General features: G+C 39.3%; 1 long non-coding RNA gene across 1 annotated transcript in view; it reads right to left on the bottom strand.

Moving 5' to 3' along the window:
- Positions 1-217: 217 nt before the first annotated feature.
- The window catches only part of LOC108358658 (uncharacterized), a 51,708-nt gene continuing 30,726 nt past the window's right edge, over positions 218-21,199 (bottom strand). Inside the window, exon 3 of the long non-coding RNA XR_001846809.1 lies at positions 218-1,132. This is a non-coding gene — a long non-coding RNA (uncharacterized LOC108358658). The remainder of the gene's footprint in view (positions 1,133-21,199) is intronic.

The following is a 21,199-nucleotide window of genomic DNA, read 5'->3' as shown; positions in this document are numbered from 1 at the left end:
ACTAAAATATTGTTTTCACAAAAATATTAAAAAAAAATTTGCTAGTCCAAAAAATTGTAAAATAAGAAAAGTATTTTTGGAACAGAGGCCCTTTGACATTAACTTGAAATTTTGATTCGGGATTTTTATTAATTGAAAGAGTATAAAAAACCAAATTCACATTGAAACAGTTTCAACCTCGAACCTAATTTTTTTTGTATTTTTGGGACAATATTTTTGGGACACTAGGTTTTTGGACACGGGTTTTTCTACAGTCAGAAGTGTTTTTCTCCAATTTGGTACATAATTGAGTTTTTGGGACAAAACTGTTAAGATATTTCGTTTTGGGACAACTATTTTTAAGCTTTTTGGCACATGCAATTTTCCATAACGCATTTTTAGGCAAATATTTTTGCTATTGATACATTTTATGGGGTAAACAAATATTATTTTCCAAATTGTTTTTGTTTTTCTTTTTAACAAACGCAGTTTTTTTTAGTTTTATACTCACCTATGGTCATGTAAGTTGTAAAAAGCATAGCTTTTCAAGACTCCAATGCTGCTGAGAAATACACCTTTGAAGCTTTGGGCGAATAATCGAAGGCAGAACTACAGCACGCAGAAGAAATTTTTTCAAACAAAACTGGAGATTTTGCTAAGAATAAGCTTTGCCATTTCTCGCAAGTTGAATATAGTAAAATAAAAGGTTAGAACACAAATTTCACACGAAATTGCGCAATTCACATGCGAGTGACAAGCACATTTAACACAGATAGTTGTTTGTGCCTTGCACGCTGCTCGCAGTCGTAGTAATTTTTCTGATTATCGAATATTCGACGCTCACTCGTCAAAATCAACAGGCAATAGGAAATTTTCCATTAATTTGCGAAGAAGTAAACACATTTTGCGCAGCTGCAAAACGCTTACCGGCAGCGCGGCACTTTGTTTACATTTTGCGGTATAATGCTGCTTCTTTTGCGACTTTATGTTATTTTTTAGTTTTTTCACTTAACTATATACATTCAACGGCGCCTCACTTTGATAATATTTCGCACATTTTCTTCGTTTGATTTTAATTTGTGTTTCGCTTCACTTAATTTTGTTTTAGATTTTCGTTTATTTTGTTATGGTTTTTGTGGAACACGAAAAGTTGCTATACAAAATATTTTTACTTGCATATACATACATATGTATGCATACATACAAACATGTGGGCATTCTAAATTTTTATCGCAAATTTATCGCAGCTCGCTAATAAACACGTAGTTCGATAACAACAACAAGAAAAAAAACTACAAACTTTTCTTTGATTTATTTATCGTTCGGGCGATTGGCGCACGAGACCCAATAATAATAGCAATACATGCACAATAAATATAAAATAATGTCGCTACAGTAATGCATCACTTAATAAAAAATTGTTTTGGGTGCGGCGGCAATGAGATTTATTTATCGTTTCTTGACAATAATAACAAATTGATTGCACTTGTAATGTTATATATATTTAAAAAAATATTTTTTTATTAGTCGTTTTCTTTTTTTTTTTAAATCCATACATACAATATTATTAGAAATTTAATTAGCAAACGCAATTAGCTTTCAACAGCTACTCTCCTACTTTCCTAAGCGCGCCGCGCCACATCACGCCACAGTTGAAATCTAAATGTGAACTGCCGCTTGTGCAAATAATAAAACGAGGCGAAATTTGCATATGTCTACGAAATAGAAATTTACTTCAAAGCGTAGCTGGCGTGTAGCGGCTAGAGAGGGGGCGGCGGCAGCGGCGGCGTATAAACCACAATATTTATTTCTTAGAATGAGCTGAGCACAGCGAATGAATTGCATCTTGGCATTTCCGCTGTATTGATAAATTTTAATAGTTCAGCGAAGACACACTTACACACACACAAAGCTTTTGTTTAAATAACAGTATATGTATTTGTAGACTTTATTTGCACAAATTTATTGCATGTATGTATGCGTGCGCTTTGTTTACTAAATATATTTACTCGCTACTTCAGTTAAAGTTTTCTAAGAATTTTGCGATAAGCCTTATTCAGCCTTGGCAGTTCGCATTTACTTCCAAATGCTTTGACGTTTTTAAAGTGCCGAACGTGAATATTTAAGCTACATTAATGCATAGGCTCAATACCTAAAAGACGCCCAGGAGGAAAAAATTAGCTAGAGAATAATATTTCTAGTTCGGAACTAGTGAGATTTCGCCAACTGGTATCAGCTGAGGTGTCTTAAAAGCTTACTAGAAGTAGTTTAGTTGTTTTTTGCTCAGATTAGAACCTACATATGAAGGAATACCTAATCTTCACAACGATTAGCAAGAAAGTCGGAAATAGTAGTAAAGTCCTCAAATTTTTTTCCCTACGCACAGTTAAATGAGTGTGAGGTGATTGGGAATCATGATTTCAAACATCTGAATACCCCGCTATTCCTTCTAAACAATTACTTCTAGGTCAGGAGAACAGAAGAAACAGTCGAATTTACTAATTTATTAGAAATCTACCCCCGGAGAAAAAACTCGCACTACCGGTGACTCGGATCTTCTTAGATCCTCTTAAAAGCGAAATTGTTGTCGGTGAAAGACTAATGTATTATTTAGAGGAACGGCCTATTCTGTTACACTAAGCGGCCAAAGAAGCAATCACCAGTAGCCCTGAGAATATTGCGCTAATATAAAATATACAGTTCGATCCCTTATCAGCTTTTTACAGATCCTAATAAACTCACTGTCATTCGAGGGGCTTTGGTCGCTCAAAAATAGTACGGATTTTCGAAACATAAGATTTCTATGTATTTTTAATGCTGCTTAAGCTAAATAAGTAGGCATTAAATTGATGGTTGGTTTGAAGAATATTTAGCCTGGTTATAATATTAATTTAGCGTCATTCCAATCAGAGTGGGGTTTCTGTAACCAGTTAGCGCTAATTTGGGGGTCGCGACAGTTTTAGGAACGTTAACTGGTTACAGAATATAGCAAAATAAGTGGTATTTTGAGCTTAAACTGGAATGTGGTGAGCAGAGCAAACCTAAATGATGTTAGCGCAACTCTACAAGAAGATTTTTAGGAATAATACGTAAAAATAAAAAAAAATATAGTTTTACAAACCCACGTAATGAAGATTTTTTTTTAATAAAACAATCGCTAAAGCTACAAATCTTATGTTCGAGGAAATTCTTTAAAAATTGTTAAGCTTGAATTGCAAGACCTTTGGGTCTAACATCAGAGAAATGCTTGCCCTGAGAAGATTCTGTATAGCTTAATATAGTCTTCGAACTCCGGCGTGAATTATTTACTCTGTTCATTTTACCAATACGCAATTTTAACATTGTGCTGACACGTGATAAATTCCGTTAGTAAAAATGCGCTTAACACGCTACTCGGCATGCTCGTAAAAAGCATATTTTCCACATCGCACAGTCGCCTTGTAATCGCTAATAAAAGTTGCTGCTGTCGTTTCTTTTTTTTAAGTTTTTTTTTACAAAAAATGTGGAAAACAACAAATAAATATTGTTGAGCAGATTTAATGTGGTGCACAGTAGCGTTTTTACGCACACAGAAAAACCAAACTTTATTGCTGCTATAAATATTTGCCATTTTTTTTATCAGCGTTGAACATTCCTGTTTCTGTGTGCGTGGGTTTTTATGCGTCAAAAGTGGTAATGAATTTTTAACCAAAAATTACTAAATTGTGTTGGTTTAATAAATAAATTCTGGAAAGCTTTTTAAATTAGCCTTTTATCGAATTTCAGATGTCAATGGCAAGCAGACAGGAATTTATGCGAATCAACAGCTGGCATGTAGTAAGATTATGTTGTTCGATTTGTGGCTTTTCCATATTTGTGGATAATTAATTTGTTTCATATGTTTGGGAACGTATGAGTTTACTAATTAATTAAACAATAGTTCCTCTGCGTTGAGTGTATTTGCAAACAGAGTGATTGCTCAAACGAAGGGATGTAGTGTTCCATTTACGTCGACTACTGCGCCATTGATCGGTGTTAACAGTATGCGCGCTGCCTTAACTGTAAAATAAGGTGAGGTTTAAGAGTTTTTAGCTAACACGTGTCGTGAAAAGGAAAGCAAAATTTAACAGCGTTTACTTAAAATCTACTTTAATAAACGAAGTAAATTCTTTGGGTTCGCGTTAGTTAAAATTTACTTTAGTTCATAGTTTTAGTTTGTCTCAGTCTTCTAGTTCTGTATCAATTGGGCCGTCTCAATTCTCTTCTCGAAAAGCTTGGGTGCATTTGCTCTTTTTGCCTTTGAACGTCAAGCAAGATATGCAAGTATATTTGATTGTTATATGCCACTTCTGAATTCTGCAAAAATGCATTCAATTCAACTTACCAACCATTTCTCAAATTATACAGGAACATCATTGTGGACGCTCGCGGTGTTTTAGAAAACATATTTTATTTTAAATGCACTACCGAAATGAACACAAGTACATTTGACAAATGTAAAACAAAACACCACCACCAGCGCTCTTGCTAAAAGCTGTCACTCACTTAGCGCTTGTCTCGCGCGCTAAATTTTCTATAAATCAGCTGTGAAAGCGAAATATGACAGCCAATATGGCGACGCTCATAATTTGTGAGCTACATACATACATAGATAATAAATAAACGAGAATGTGTCGCCGCAATTGTCAGTACAATCATAAAATAAATGACAGCTGTAGAGTGTCAAAGATATGTGTCGTGCATCAAGAGCTACAGTCACAGCGCAGCAGGAAAGAGAATACTCTTAAAAGCAACAACCAAAGTAACAACTTTACTGCGACGGTAATACAATTTTTAATGTGCGCTTTTACACGACATTAAATGTTAAAATACGCGCCATTAGAGGGAGAACGCACATAAACAGAAAAAGGAGCGTTGCGCGTTACAAATGCCCAAGCGTTCGCCTGTTTAGTATTTGGACAAAATGTAACTTTGGGGCGTGCATGGGCGCACTCTTCATAAACATAATATTTTCAAATGTCGCACCGCTGGATATTCAAATGCAGACGCCCGAGTGTGAAGCAGTGTCCGTATAATGGCCTTAACATGACGCGCATGTGATAATTTGTGCGTACGCGCGAATGTACCACATAAAATGCCGCACTTAAAATTCGTAATAAATGTGAAAAATTGGCAAGGCAGCAAGCGCCAGTTCTAGTGGTTGGTAGACAGCTAGATGCGTTGCTTGTAACGGCCACATGACAAGTGAATAAATGGCGGCGAGTTAATAAAATAACAGCAGCAGCACTTAACTGTTTGAGGCGTTATCAGGCAGATATTGCGGTTTCAAGTATGAGCCCGCAATTCAACCAACAAAAAACAAAAGCAAGACATAAATGGAAAGAAATTTTGAGGCCATAATCTAAGTGAGCGCTTGTGTAACGCGCGCATAAAAAACAGCAACATCCAGCTGGAGAGTCAGCAACATAAAGTAATTGTTAAATGCACGCGTCGCCTGTTTTTCTAGTTGCACGCGCAGCAACAACTGGTTTCCCAAATAGCGCACTCCTGGCGGCCAGGCCGGGCAGCTTACGATGAGCGCAAGTAACGGTGTTAACCTGCTGCAATACTAGTTGCATTACTGCCGCATATCTGTGTCTCACAGCCAATGCCGATGCCAGTTGCCACGCTGATGCTGCTAACTGTAGTCACTTTTTGCATTTTGCACACGTTGCCGCGCACTCAGCACAGATCGAGTCTTAAATGCATACAAACTTACAAGAATTAAACTGACCCCAGGCCAACTGCGCATAAATCAAGTGCCAACAAGAAAAAGTGCAGCAATTCAACGGCAATAAAAATATATGCGCAACTTGCAAGTAAGTATGTATATGAATAAGTATCAGTAAAATATTGCTCTGTAGTTAGTTGATGCTGGCGGAGCGCGGGCTGCGAATTGTCGAGCTCCAGCAGCTACTGTTAGCTGTTTTATAGCAGCATTATTACTTGTTTTCGTTGGTTGATTGTTAGTTTGGCTACTGTACACAGTTGCCTATTGAAGAACGCTGGAGTTGAATTTTTTTCCTATTTGCACTTCGCTGCTTTTCTCTTTCGACTCGTTTTTTTAATAATACACACAATATTTCTGCAAAGCAGCGACAGCCGTACCAGCATTAAAAAGGCGGAGTAGTAGGCGTGGCATCAACAAGGGCGGAACTGATTTGACGGCAACAGATTGGTCAGAACTGCGAACTTGATTGAGTGCAAAACAACATTTTTTTATTTACAATTTTGCAAGGCAAACCATAAAGTGGTAATGCGCTTGTTTAACTCACGCGCAGAATATAATTTCAGGTGCAGAGCAAGTTGTCTCTCACAGCAGTAGCTAGCGGACAGGCTATGAAAAATATAATCCAACGGCTGGCTGTATTTTGAGTCAAGGACAATCAGCTGTGGTGACCTGTAAGCCGACAAAGCTTTGACCTAACTGCGTTAGGTGCAACACCAATCTGGATTATGAGCAGCTTTATGAAAAAGGCTTTATTATTTTTAATGTAAGTCAGTGAAGGGTTGACAGTGGCGAGTCATCGATTTTTTTCTTGAGAAAAATCTTAAATCGCAGAAAAAACCTTTAACTAGACATGCCAAATGAAGTACCGCTCAGGGAGTTACTATTAAAATAAGTTCAGAAGCTTTCGCTTAACGATTAAGCTCTCAAAATTACGGATATAGGTAGTCGACTTCTTATCCTTAATCGATCTTTGACTTTAATAGCTGATACTCTTAAACAGAAAATATTATTTCCCCTTATTCATTCAGCCGTTGCAGGCAGAATTGAGGCCATGAGGGCCACAGGAGCCTATCTACAATAATTTTTTTTAGTAATATGAGAAAGGATATATAAAAAATAAATGCGACCTTTTACTAAAAAGTTCATTGTACCTACGTGATGCTATATATTTTATTATAATTTTATTTATTATTTTTTAATGTCAGTTAGCCTACTCAGGGCCTCAATTGAGCTAACGATTCAAGCGAAAAGTACCTCTTGGACTATTTATTGGAAAGAGGCTGAGCTCTCGGATAGTCGGATCCAGGAAAGGCACTATCTGTGACTATCTGACTGTTTTCCTGCTAAACATGCGGACATTGCACTACACTATCACTAAGCTTCCTGAGCTAATTGGCAACCTTTTCCATAAAGCGTCGTAAACAAGTCACTTAATGAATTTATGTAGAGGAAAAGGTTTCCACTATCTAAACTGGTGCCTAATAAACTAAATAGTATTCCCTTTTTTTTGGAAGATAAGCATGAATAATTTGAATGAGAGCCGATTTGACATAAGTTACATAACTCTTTTCTGAAAGCGGGAATTTCATGAGTTTTATGTCAAAAGTCTTGGATGAGTTCTAGGGAACCAGAAAATGGCAGTTCATACCAAAATTTCACAAATTTTGCCAATTCAATTCAATTACGCGCTCTTTCAAGCAACTCCAAACCAAGCTGGAGAGGGAATAATTACGCAACAAAGCCAAAAATCGCGAAGCTAAATATTATACTCAATAAAAAGAAGAGCTACGAAAAATGTGGCGCAAGTGTGGATGACAAGGAACGAACAATTAGAGCAAACCCATACGTGAAATAACAGCATTAGTGACAAACAATAGGAGCAACGACAATAGCAAAGCAGCATCAGCATATGCGAGGATGAACATGTCAAGGCCTTAGCGATAACAAAAAATAATGAGAGCAACGGTAGTAGCGAGGTGCGCTCATAGCACAGCACAACCAGTGTTGCCACAACAAAAGTTAACAAATTCAATAAAAAACTACCAAATTTATTTTATGTCCAGAACTGTACATAGATATGTATGTACATATATTCGAAGACACCAAGCTTTTCATGCAACCAGCACTCCATTCGCCTATATTTTTTTATATCTGCGTGAAAGCTAAAAGTCTCACAACTACATAAACGCTAAATAAAATAAATATATTGTGGATACGGTTCATTATAACAGAGGATTATTAGGCGCATAATTTCCCGTAGAGATTTCATTTCGCCACTGAGATCACCCGACTTGGTACCGTGTAAGGCCGTATTTGTGCGAATAAACCTACTTTTGGAGCACATACATATATCTCAAAATTCAATGCTTGAAGGCAGTCCTTAAAGCTTTCGACTCATACTTAGACAAAGTTAAGTCCCCTACTAAATGATATTTGAACGAACATATTTACATAGAATTCTACTCATATGGTTGCCGGGTTACGCCAAAATATTGTTGGCAATTGCAAAGCTGACGAACTGAAAAGGAGGGGTAGGACCATCCACTTCCTTCTGGAAAAGGACGCGGTAGATATAGCAATACCCACTTTGAAGAAGGAACGCCGAAGAACTTTTCGTCTTGCGAAACTTTCAGGATTACCTGGTATTTCTATAAAAGGAAACGCTTACGGCCAACTTCCTAATGTCAAATCAGAACTTGTTTTGACCTATGTTACATGTAGGACCCAATCGAAAAAGTTGCCAAATTGAAAAGTAAGTTGCCCAATTACCAAAATTAATAAATATAGAAAAAAATACCAATTTTGGTAAAAAATTACCAAAGCGGCAACGCTGAGCACAACCCAGTTGTAGCGACAGTGCTGCCCGGCCTTGCGTTGACGATACTCTAAAGTAGTGGACAGCGCTGCTTTTCCGCGAATGCGAGTGACCTTTTGGCCTTTTGGTAGGTTGTTGGCTGGGTGAGGAAAAAAATCTAAATAAAAAACAAAGAGACTACTTGTGTTTGGATTACAATCGCCCGTCGTCTGCCATTGGGTGGAGGTGCTGCTACTAGACTTACGCATACGCGCATTTAAAAAGGTAAGAAATTGCTCAAGCCATACACCAATAATAATAACATCAGCAGTGTTGAAGACGCAACAAAAGGGTGTGCGTGCGGGAGTTATTGTTGCAACAACTTAAACAGATATATTGAAGGCAGACAGTCGAAGACTTTAAAAACGCCAAGCAACGAAAATAGGTAGCGAAAAAGTGAAGAAAGGCAAGCAGCGTGAGTTAGGGCAGCAATAGTGAGAGCGACAGCCGTTGATGCGACGACCTTGCAGACGCTGGCTGGCTGTCTTGTACGCCAGTGCCATTGGCATTATAGAAGACGCCCTTGCATACGTTGCCGCGATGCGGATCAACGCGCTGCAGAGGCTTAAGTGGATTTGTCGTTACACCGCTGCCGTTGGCACATTAGCAACGTCAAGGCTGCAGCGGAGCAGCTGCACTTCAATTTCAAAGATGCCACACGGTTCAGAGTGAAAAATCATTGAAGCATAAATAAATGCAAAATAAAGGTAATAAAAAGAAAAAGCACTCGAGGCAACAACTTGGTACAGATCGCGAGCGTGTACGTATACTACTTATTGCGAAAGCCACAGGCGCACAGGCGATTATCCGTTGCGCTGACGGCGCGCTCGCAGAGCAGTGGGTAAGCTGAGCTTCCCCGAGTTGTTGATGCTGCTGCGGCAGCTGCTGAAGCGAAGGTACATTGCGCGCATAAATTGAATAATTTATAATTGCAGTTTATCTGCGCTTCTAGCTGTCAGTCATTCCTCTCAACATGCATATCTACTGCGTTGATTCATTCATTTTTCGCTTACATACGTCCCATCAGCGCTGATGTAATTTTTTTCCAATTAAAAAAGGAAATTGCGGTGCGCTAGCATTTTTCTCACACTATTTTTTTTTTGTTGCCAACAGGATGGAACTAATTACGTGCCAAGCAACAAAAGGGAGCAAACAGTCGCACATAGTAAATGGGAATATATGCAACTAGTTATATCATCTCATCTGCCATGCTAGAGCTTCTAAAGTGCGTTTGTGTTTTGTTTTTGCGTTTATGTTACCACCGCGTGTGTTTAATTGCTGCCGCATGCCACATGCCGACGCGTCACATTAGCAAATTATCCATACATTGCTTTAGCCGCCGCCGCACAATTTCAAAACACATAACTCCACTTTGCCTGCGGACTGATGGCTGATGGTTGCTCCTGTTATTGTTACTGTTGGAAACCAACAAACGCGCGCATTAATACGAATTTAATTGTTCACAACTTAACACACACTCAAGTGGCAAACGCCCACCAAGCCTCAGCGACACCCTCAGCAACCTGTACGGCATTCTTTCCACTGCGAGTGACTATTTTACGCTGCCGGGCCAGCTAGGCACTGCAAAATAAGGTGGCATACAGACTTCTACGATTGTTATGGACATGGCTGTGGTGTTGACATATCTGTAAATCTCTTAACAACTTTTTAAGTCATATCAACACGACATTTACGGCAACAGCAGCCAGTGAGTCGAAGTGAGTTAGTGCTTTGCGGTGCGGCGAGGCGTGGCGTACAAATAGACTGGGCAAGCAAAGCAGTCATATTTAAAGGATTTCAACAGCTATTACGAACTGTAGCAATTACATAAAATTACTTGAATATTTGAGCAGGCTTACATAACTGGCTCTCTAAACAGTTCTTCAGTTCGCTTGGGAATTTGTGGAATGTTAATGTGGCAGCAATAGGCAAAAAGAATGGCTGGATTACTGCGTTGGGAAGGTATTTGTATTGCATTGCTTTTTTATTTAATAACTATCTGCTTTTCTAGTATTCGGAGACTCAAGTGGGGCGCACACGGAGAATAAAATAAATAAAAAGAAAAAATAAGTTAGGTAAATTGGAATAAATGTGCCGGAGAGTAGTAACACGATGTGTGTAAGGATTAGGGACACTCTGCAAATGCTTTCTATTCTGATTAATCTGCTGATAATAAAATAAGGTAGTGAGACCATCCGCAGCTCTGGATAATGCTCTCTTGGTCTTCTTCGAGGGCCATAATTATTAAGTGGGTAAAGTCAAAAAGCAGTAAGTACTTGGTAGCGGTTGAGAGCTGTGGACAGCCCTGCCTTAAAGGCGGTGAGACTTCCGAATTTCGCGCAGACTATTTTTTATTTTTATTTGTTAAATTCTTCAGCAAAGTGTTCTGTTTTTGCGGTACTTATGTACATATCTCGCTATATCTTAAAAACGTTTCCTAAAGAAAAAATTTCGAGCAGCTGTAGACAATTTTCTTGTATGTAGCTCGCATGCCTGGGAATTCGGTGCCAATTCATTTACACAAAATTTCCAGTTAATTTCTACTGCCTGAGTCAGCCAGCTTGATAATTGCGCCATAAACTCGCAAACATTAATTTTATTATTTGCTATTATTGCCGCAAAATACGCATTTTTTCGCAAAAAATCTTGCTCACACTCACCACTTCCGGTCCTAGCGGTCTGGTCCTTTGTCTCCAAATAAATGCAAACATTTTTAAATACATCCGCCACGAAAATGAATTTCTCATGTCGAGCAACCACATTAAACATCGTAAACTTTGCTCGCCTCCACTTCACCACTCTCTACCGAACCACACCGAAAGTACACACGCCTACGGGCAATGGGTTAACTGCCGCTGCCGCCAGTGGGTATGCGACCAGTCAATTTATTACTCAACTCACATCTGTGTAATTTGCACTAATTTAATTATAAACATAATGACTGTTGTCGCGCTGAAAACTCTGTTATCGCTGCTGTACTTTAGGCTATTATAGGAATTGCTGCCGCCGTTAAATGCGCGCATTTAGTGTAGATGGTGATGGGGTTAGGACGGTGGTGGTGGGACAGCAGAAGGCACTGTTGACGCGCTTGTTGTTCGTGTAATTGTCATCGTAGCACAACAATTTGTAAAACATTTTGTTGTTCAGTAAATTTACGAAATTGCGTGCGCATAATTGCCTGCCTGCCTGCCTGCCTGCCTGCTCCCCCTGCTTTGCTCTAGCTGTTGTCGGAGTTTTGTGACTAGTCGTGACGCCTTCGTGCACAGCTCGCTTGCAACCCTGCGCTGCTGTTCGGACGACAACAACATTCAACAGGAAGTAAGCGCGCGCGCGCGTCAGTGGTCAGCTGTAGCAAAACTGTTTGCTGCTAATGCAAAGCAGCTACAGCTTCATACAAACAAACAGGTATAAATTCCGGTTATGACGGCGCGTATTTGCAAAATAGTTTTGCATTTGACTTAATTGCAGCAAGCGCACCAACAAAATACGATTGCACGCACTCCGCCACACCCAACTATGCTTGGCGCGCGTGCTCTAATGCGCTTTACTGCCTGCCAACATGCCACCTTGCCAGGGAGCCGACACATGCCATATGCATGTTGCATGAAAAAACTCATTAACCGCTGAGTGCGGCTGCAAAAAAATTTGCTTGTTTGCAACGATGTGCCAACGCGCTCGTTGTCGCCTCATTTCGCGCGTTATTTGTTGCCGCTGCCGTCACTACAACGGTCGCTACATACACACAATTTGTTGCTGTTTATTGCCGGGCGACTCAAACTGATTTGTGTGTGTGCGCGCGCTGCGCGTTGTTGCGATTTGTGCGATTTTTACGATTTGAAAAAACGGATGCAAGCCGTTTGCCGTTTGCTGCGCGCCCCTAGGTTTGCGTGTCTAAACTGCTTGTTATGCGGTTTCTTTGTTTTGTTTTTCAAATATTTCTGCAGCAACTTAGTCAACTTTTTGCGCACGCAAGTGCAGCCCAATCCCCAAATCAGTTTTGCCGCTTGTGTGTACGCGCGTGCAATTTGTTGCCGCCAATGTAGAAGCAATGTTGCTGATTAGCTGCTGATTGTTGCATATTATAATTGGTGTTGTTGTTGTTGTCGTGCTGTTGCTGTCACCGCATATCTAATCAGCGATATAAATATTCACATGCTCATTGTGACACATAGTTGTAGACTCGTGCCGCCGTCCCTTACGTGCCTGAGAGCAGCAGGCGGTGCAGAGTGTTGGCGGAAGAAGCAAGAAAAATTCGCGCTGCATCGGTCTTGACCCGAAGCGCTGGTAAGTAACTCATAATCAGTGATGGCCCTTATCCCACCTCGCTGGACATGTCTTTCACAGCCAAAGAGGCGGCGAAAAGATAAATGGCGCGGAAATGATAAAAAGGCAGAATATAGAAAAGATTTATGGTCTGCCAGGCAAGGAAGATTGCATCTATAGGACAGAGAACGCCTTTTCTGTACAACGAGTCGCTTTGGCCAAGTAGAGGCTAACTAACGAATACATTGCTACTTCCTCTCAGAAACTGAATTAAATCAAACAAGGGCGCACTTAAGACTTTGAAGGACACGCGTACAGACTCAAAAACGGCCTAAGGTTATAATTTAAGTGGAGTGAAGAAGCGATACTGTGATTGATGTGGCAATTAGTTTCATACAAAATATGCCTATCAATCGACTCGGTAAGTGGTTAAAAAGGATGCCAAATTTTCCACAATAAATTAATTTATGTATACAAATAGTGAGCGTCCTTGAATTTCTTGAATACTAATTCCGTTAATTTGATTGCAGAAAAAAAAAAGATTTACCACCTAGTATGAAACTTTTAACTGCAATCGAACAATCAACACACGCACCACACTTCTATAAAGTAATTCGTTTATAAGTAATACGAGTGCCATATAAAAATATAAAAATATGTATGTATGTAGTCACGTAGACTAGCCAACCACGCGCGGTGATCCATCATGCGGTGTAGACAATTTAAATCCATCAACGGAAAGCTCGTAAAGTTCCATTAACGGAAACACAGTTAATAACAGTTGAATAAGCGCGTTTAGTGCAAAAACTTTTGCCACATGCGGGCAAAGAGGGGAGCCAGCAGCAGCGGAAACTTTTTCAATGTGCAAAAAAAAAAAACAACAAAAAATTTATAAAATGCATGAAAATGAAATTTAATTCAAGAGAAAAAATTGAATTGACATTAGACCGCACAACCTTACAAGCAAACAAAAAGTAAATTTTTATTTTTGTTTAATTTTTCGTTGACACTTGAATTCGGCATTACCTTCTTAAATAGTTCTACTAGAATATTTTTTAGCTAGCTTTAATTTTATGATATTAGAGTGGTACATTAGGGTAGTGGGAACTAGGATCTGGTGGTTAAAGTATCACAACGGTGTGCTTGAGATCAATGAACGTTCGAAAAAAACATTGTCTTCTCGAGACAAGAACATCGATATAACATATTTTAAGATCATGCCGCAGATATGACGAAATATTACAAAAGGCGACCTCTACGTTCGAAAAAAAAAATCGAAATCCCCTTTCAAAAATACTTTACTCAAAGGTGTACGTCGAATTTTTTTCCTTGTAGGGCGTTGCGGTCTAATGTCTAGGTATTTATGTATGTTTATGAGCGTTGTCATTTATTACCAGTTATCAGCTGAGTAGAAACCCCCTAATTTATCAGCACAAAAGAAGGCAATGCAATTATAAAGTCTAGTATTAATTACTAAGCGCCTGCTGTTACAAATTTGTTTGTTGAATTTGAGTTTTAGCCTAACTGTGATATGATTCCTAGGCTTTGTTGTGATTGTTGTTGGTTTGAAACATTTTTGACAATAGACGGTAAATTAAAAGTAAAAGAAGAGAGAAAATAATGAACGATAAATGAAAGATGACGATAGAAATATTGATAATGACAAAAACAAAAACAAAATGCGAGAAATGCGATATGTGCAAATTTCGTCAAAAAATATCCCTCGCAAGTCCAACTATAGTTACGCTGACCAAAGTATTTTGGCGGATAGGCGCTCTTTTTATTACGAAAAAATTACATCGACGTTGACTCTCTATGTGTGAGTCTAACAGCCAGTTTCACCAAATTATTTAAGTGAAAAGTTTCGAATTTTCGGTTTCACCAATCAATTTTAATTTTGATTTAAGTGACCTATGCTCTGCACTTAAATAAAAGTTAAATCAGAACAACCACACTCAGAGGTGTTACACGTTTAATCACCTGATCATTGTGTAACTGCTGCTTACTTGTATACCAGCCCTGCTTTTACAACACAGCGTGCCAAAGCTTTCAAAAGCTCTCAGTACAAATGAAAGCGAAAGCTAGTCCTAGTCTGTTTTACAACCACTTTTTACTCACTTAAATAAATAGTTTATTGAAACTGAAAATTATTTAAATGAGAATTAAATACAAAATTAAATTAAAGTTAATTTCCACTTAAATAGTTTGGTGAAACTGGCTGTAAGACATTTAGGGCCGACTGATTGTCAGAGAAGTCTAAGCCTTGTTCAGGTACTCTCTGTAGCGGCTACGACAACACCGCCCACATCGGCTAGTCCCTCAGTCGTTCGGACAGGTTGAGTGGGCATGCGAAGAGATATCTCCAGTCGTGGGGGCGTCTCTCCGCATGCCGCAGACGAGGCACTGTCTCATCCACGTCTGGTGGTTGTGTGCTTTAAACGAAATTCACAGGTCGATAGTCTATATAACTCGAGACTAACTCCCTGTGAATGCGGTTGAAGCCTGTCGGTATGCTGTCGGGTCCAGAGGTTGCTGGACTTGCTCCGTCAGTGCGTAAAGATGCATTCTGACATGCTCTGCCGCAAGCAAATGTCTGTTCGGTTGACCACGTCGGTGACACCCCACTCCTGAATTGGGAGCATATGTGCGTCGTAATGCAGGTAGTGTTGCGGCGACATCGGAAGGCATCCGGTCGCTGTCCGTAGTGCCGTGTTCTAGCAAGTCTGTAGCTTCATCCACTGTGCCATACTAGTTCCCAGTGACAACACAGGCGCTGCATAGTTTACAACCGACCAGTCAATTGTCCTGCACGTTGCAACGTTTCTTTGTTTTTTCCTCAGGAGCTGCCGGCTAGCGAGTTGAGTACCTTGTTGTTTATTCTTTATTGACATTTAATCTGGTATTCGCTTGCTTCAGATCCCTTGCTATGATTTTCTAGCAGTTCCTCTGTCATCTTTTGGCCAGACACGTCACAACATACCAGGTGAAAAGCGAACACCTTAGACATCCCTTGGAGTCTTGGTCTTGGAGTTCTATGTGACAGATGAAAAAACTTTAAGAGACGCTTGTCTGGCTGTATTGCTTTCTTTTTGGTAGGCACATGGCAAGGATTCTAAGCTTTTTGCTTTGTTACTCTCCTTTCTATTTTTCTTCCTTAATCCACACTCACTTCCCTTTCTTCATTCATCCAGTGTCCAAATCTGGCGGGCAAGTGCTCAAATCTATATCGCAAGTCCTTGAAGAAATTCAAGTAAATATAATAATGTATGTTTAAAACAAAATTTTTCAAAACTGAATTCAGTACTCACTAACAGGCCACCAACTAACCAAGCAACTCTTGCGCTGACAAGTCGCACTCGAATAGAAAAACTTTTGACTCAAGCAACGAGTGAACAACTTGAGACAACTGCGAGAGTAAATACAAAACAAATGCCCGACTCGTCAAGAAGACTTGTTGAGATGCGCCAGAAGACGCTAAAAAACTTAACCCAGTTTTTTGCCAAAACAAACGGCAAATATTTATAAATGCATTTTAAAGTATGAAATAGAAGAACTCGAGTGTAGAGGGCCGGAAAAAGTGGTAGAAGAAAGAAGAGAGGGTAATAAAAAATGCCAAACATCAAGTGGCAAATGGCGAAGGACAACAATGCGGAGGTTAAAGTTGAATCGAAAGCGCTAGATTGGCACAGAAGTGAGTACATAGGAAAGTAGAGGAGAAAAGCGAAGGCGAAAAGAAAAAGGCAAATCTCTAAAAAAAAAAAAGCCAAGTGGTCACAACGCCTACAGCAGTCGACTGGCTACGGGTAGTCAGAAAAAATGGCGATTGTAGTAAAAAAAAAGGCGGATGGCTACTGGATAGTGAACTGAAGAGCAAAAAACTTTTTAAATATATCTTAAGTCAAGTACTTATTATAGTATAACTGTTATTGGTTTATGCATATTTGAAGTAAATTTTTTGGTGATTTTCACAGAAGCTAAGCTTACCGCAAAAGCAAGTTACTACTATAGTCAAGCGGAAAGTGTATGGCTAGGCAAAGTTTTGTCGACCCAGAACTGTAGCGCAGTGAAGCGAACACACAGAGAACAGAAAATTTTTTCCCCTTTCATCTTCACGCTTGCCGCTGCTCAAAAGTCAAACACCACATTTGCGACAATATTTGGCCGCCAAATGCCGTTGCCGTAGCTATAGCCGCCGTCACTACTGAAAACTTTTGCCAAACAAATATAACGTAAACGGCAACAATAAGCCTAATAGTTTGGCACAAGCAGTTTAGCAGCAGCATCTGCTGGTGGCGGTTATGCAGCACAAGCACACTTGCCACAACATATTTATTTGTGTATACATACATATGTATGTGTCGCGTCTGCTGCATGAAAACTCCAAACTCCCAGCCCAGCGCCGCATTGAGTGCTAAGTAAATAAGCGCGCGCAGCAGCTAAGTGCAGGCATTTGGTGGCTTGTGGCTGGCAGTTGCCAGCTGAGGGCTGTTGGCATAAACAGCATTCGCAACATTTACTTAAGATGCACTTTGAAGTTGCCACTGAGCTAACACGCATAACTGTTTATGCTCCTTCTGGGTACTTCTGCCGCGCGCGCATCGCTTGTTGCCGCCACTTGTTGGCAGGTACTTTTCTACGCCGCTTTACCACTAAACTTATTTTGAAATATCACACTGGCGCACACACTGCACATACGTAATTTTTTTATGCATCCACTTGCCTTGCACTTCCTTTTTTGCATGCGCTTTTTATGGCAACAAATACCTGATTTAGAACGCTGTGCTGCGGCAAGCAACTCCACCTCCGCAATTTCGCTGAAACCAGTCGCCGCTCGTTGCACGCTTGGCTGACTGTTGCGTTGGCTGCCGTTGGTGGCCAGCCAGCCCACCTCGTCTTCCCAGCTTTGTTTCAAGGTAAGTTCAAGGTGAATTTGTGGCACTAATCCCGGCAACTTAGAGGGCTTATATGCACACCAACAACAAAAATAAATATGAAAATTTTATTGAAACCAAAAACCAAGTCAAGCAATATTAAATTAGTATTAAATCTGCTGTGGATAAAACTTTCAGAGTTGCAAAGGATTTGCTAGCTGTTTTAATGTGGGCTTTCTCGTTTGGTGGCATGCGCCCATGGCAATGTACTCTACACCGTGGTGACCTTGAGTAAGTGAAAAACAGCGTGCTGCAAGTGAAACTACATAGTGCCGAGCTTTGGGTAAAGTGCTCGAGAATGCCTCCGGGTCTTTTTGGCCTTCAAAAGCGCTGAAAATTTCATTGACGGCAAGCACTTGAAAAGCTAAGAGTATTAATAACGCCGCTATACTTAGTTGTTGGTAGGTTACAGCCAGTAACTTAATGAGTTTAACCCACAAAAATATAAAAATTATTAAATGACCCAGCAAGTGATTGGATATATGCAGCTGATTTAAGGGAGACGATATTAACGCAAGTCGATTACTATTTCGTTATCCCAGTGGGTCGAATGCGCGGCGGATAAGGCGATGTTCGCACGTCTAATTAACAAATATAAATGCATAGTTAAATAAAGAAAATTAAACTAAAATAAAATATAACGAATGAAAGTCAAAACTGTTCTTTCTAAACCGAAATATTTAAAATAAACCAATGAAACATTTATTTGAAAGAATTTTAAAACATTTTGAGGTAGCAAAATATTTGCATGGGCTTGGTAAAATTTATTATTTGTCCAAAAATAAAGTAAAAATATCAGAAAAAAAATTTGTTTGCCTCTAAATAAACTACAAAAAAAAAATGTTAAAAACGCAAAATCTGTCTAAAGTTCCGCTTACAGCCGCTGAAGCATGACAATACTGGCAATAAATTCATGCACAAACAAAAGCTCAGCACGACATCAAAAACACAAATAGAAAAATACCCAAACATCAAAACCTCTCAACAACCCGATAACATCCCACCACAGTCGCCTAAGTGACACCCACAAGCCACATCCTTTAGCGCTGGATATCCTGTGGACCGCATCCTGGATGCCACCAACAGTCACACGCCCCACGCCCCACGCAGTTGGAGCACAACAATATTGCCGCTTTGTTGCCGCCACTCGCCTGCCGAATTTCGTTAGCCAGCTCCAGCCAGCAATTGGCGGCAGCGCGACCGCGTGTGAGATGCCATTTCCGGTGAGTTCAGCCAGCGTGAAATACCAACGTACCAATAACGGACATTTGCGGCGCTGCTAACGGGCTATTTTTTTTTGTTGCTTTTATTGTTGTTACTGTTCGGAGTTTGGCGCGCATATTAGTTGAGCAAAGCCAACAAGAAAAAGTAAAAAAAAAAATCTGACAGAAAAATTGTTGAAATTTTTTGTCAAAAATTCTAAAAATCTAACAGGTGCGTCTGAGCGATGCGGTGAATGGGTGAAGGTTATAGCAAAATCAATGTGTGTTCGTTTTTATGGTCGCCACTTGTGTGGCCATGCGTGGCAGTAGCGCATAAATTCCCAGCATGTGCACCCTTCCTGCCATTAGCGGTGCGCATTTTTCACCGCGCCCTACTTATTGATTCCGGTTTCCTCGCATTTCATTCGTTAAACTTTGCAAATTTGGCGCTAAAAGCGCATCCGCTGGCAAACAAGCAAATGAATATTTGGCACCACATATTGATATCCTGGGGAAATTCATGGCCAATCTGTGGGTTCGCATGTGTTTTCATCTCAATTTATGAGCAAATAAAATCAACTGTCAATGAATATTTACAAGCATCCTCGAACTAAAACCAATTGATTTGGGAATGTGACAATTTTGGAAATTGGGTCTTCTAGAAAAAAGTTATTTAATATTTTACTAACGCAGAGAATGAGAAGCTCTTTAAAGCTTCCAATGGATTTTATATGAATGAGCAGACAGTAAAAGCTCTTTTTGAACGTCACTAAATTATTGTTATTGCGTCATTTCAGAAAGAAAACGCCTCAGCGGAAGCTTTTAGCCAGAAACACACCGAGGGGGCTTTCTGAAAGCGGTTAGAAGTATACTTTCATTTCCATTCAATGCCGATAAGTTGGAACTGAGCCAGCAAACGTCAATTTGTGACAAAGGCTTAAGAAAAAACTTTCCCAAAAGCTTCCGTTTTCAAAAAAGTTGCTTAACAAATTTATTTAAAGAAGAAATACATTGGGATTTAAAACTGCTAGAGAAGTCTTATGCCGAAAAAGCTCTTAAATTCATGTATTCGCTCTTAGATAGCATAACGGTGGTAGTGCCTAAATTTATACCACATCCTGAGCTTTCTTAAGCTTTCACTAGGTTTTATATAGAATCACAAAGAACGAAAGCTTACTCCAGTCGTCACTCACTTGCACAAAAGCTGGATTAAAAGGCGACTATTACAACGTAAAGCGTTCGTCTTTAACTGCATTTAACCAATAAAAACTTTCAAGATAAAATAATTGAAAAGCTTCCACTTCAAAAAGCTCCAAAAGCTTTCGATGTGTAACTGAGCTTCGAAAAGTGCAGTTCATGTTATTAACTTTACATCAATTCTCATTGAAAAGCTCTTGTGCAGAAAAAAGGACTAAAGCTTTCTTAGAGTACTTGAGTTTTGAAAGTTTCTTTAAAAAATTTCAAGTTGCTTTCAAACACGTATGTACAGGCATAATATGACATAACGTCCCTTTGCATACGAAAAGCTTAACCGAAGTCTGCCAAAGCTTAAAATCTCTCAAAAGCGACATAATATTAAAAAAACTTGAAGCAGATCGAAATGGTACTAATTAAAAAGGATGCATGTCTTAACATGCTTTGTTAATAAACTCAAATTCTGAAAAAATACAGAAGCTTGCGAAACGTAATTGAGCCTCGCAAATTGCTTGACGTTTTATTAAGTATTAAAAAGTTCTAATTAGTTTAAAATAAAGTCAGGTTTATTTTTATTTTACACCTAATCGTTTCTACTAAAGCTGCAATTACTCAAATTCGCAGGAAAGTATCAAGCAAAAGCTTAACTCGCGTAATTTAAAAACTCTGTGCATCAGTAACTTTACAAAAGCTTGATGAGCTTCCACGTACATTTAAGAGCTTAAAAGCTGCCAAAAAATTTACTATTCAATCAAATTTTGCAAATTCAACTTGGCAAAGCATTTTAGATGATCTTATTGAAAAGCTGAATAAAAAAGCTCGAAATACTCAAACAGAAAGCTTATAATAAAAAATAGCTCCAATTTCTGAGAAAAAGCCTCAATTCGTAAACAAAAGCTGCAATACCTGAAAAATCGTAAATACTTTAATGAAAGCTATAGCATAAGGGCAGCTTTGATTCTTAAAAAAGCTTCGCTACTAGAAAAACACGTCTGTTATCAAAAAAGCACCGTTCTCAAAAAAACTA

Source organism: Rhagoletis zephyria, unplaced genomic scaffold (genome assembly GCF_001687245.7).
Source record: "Rhagoletis zephyria isolate East Lansing unplaced genomic scaffold, Rhagoletis_zephyria_1.1 Rzeph_scaffold_00280, whole genome shotgun sequence".
In the NCBI taxonomy this organism is placed as follows: domain Eukaryota; kingdom Metazoa; phylum Arthropoda; class Insecta; order Diptera; family Tephritidae; genus Rhagoletis; species Rhagoletis zephyria.
The sequence above is the reverse complement of the archived record's forward strand: the minus strand, read 5'-3'. Positions and strand labels throughout refer to the sequence as shown.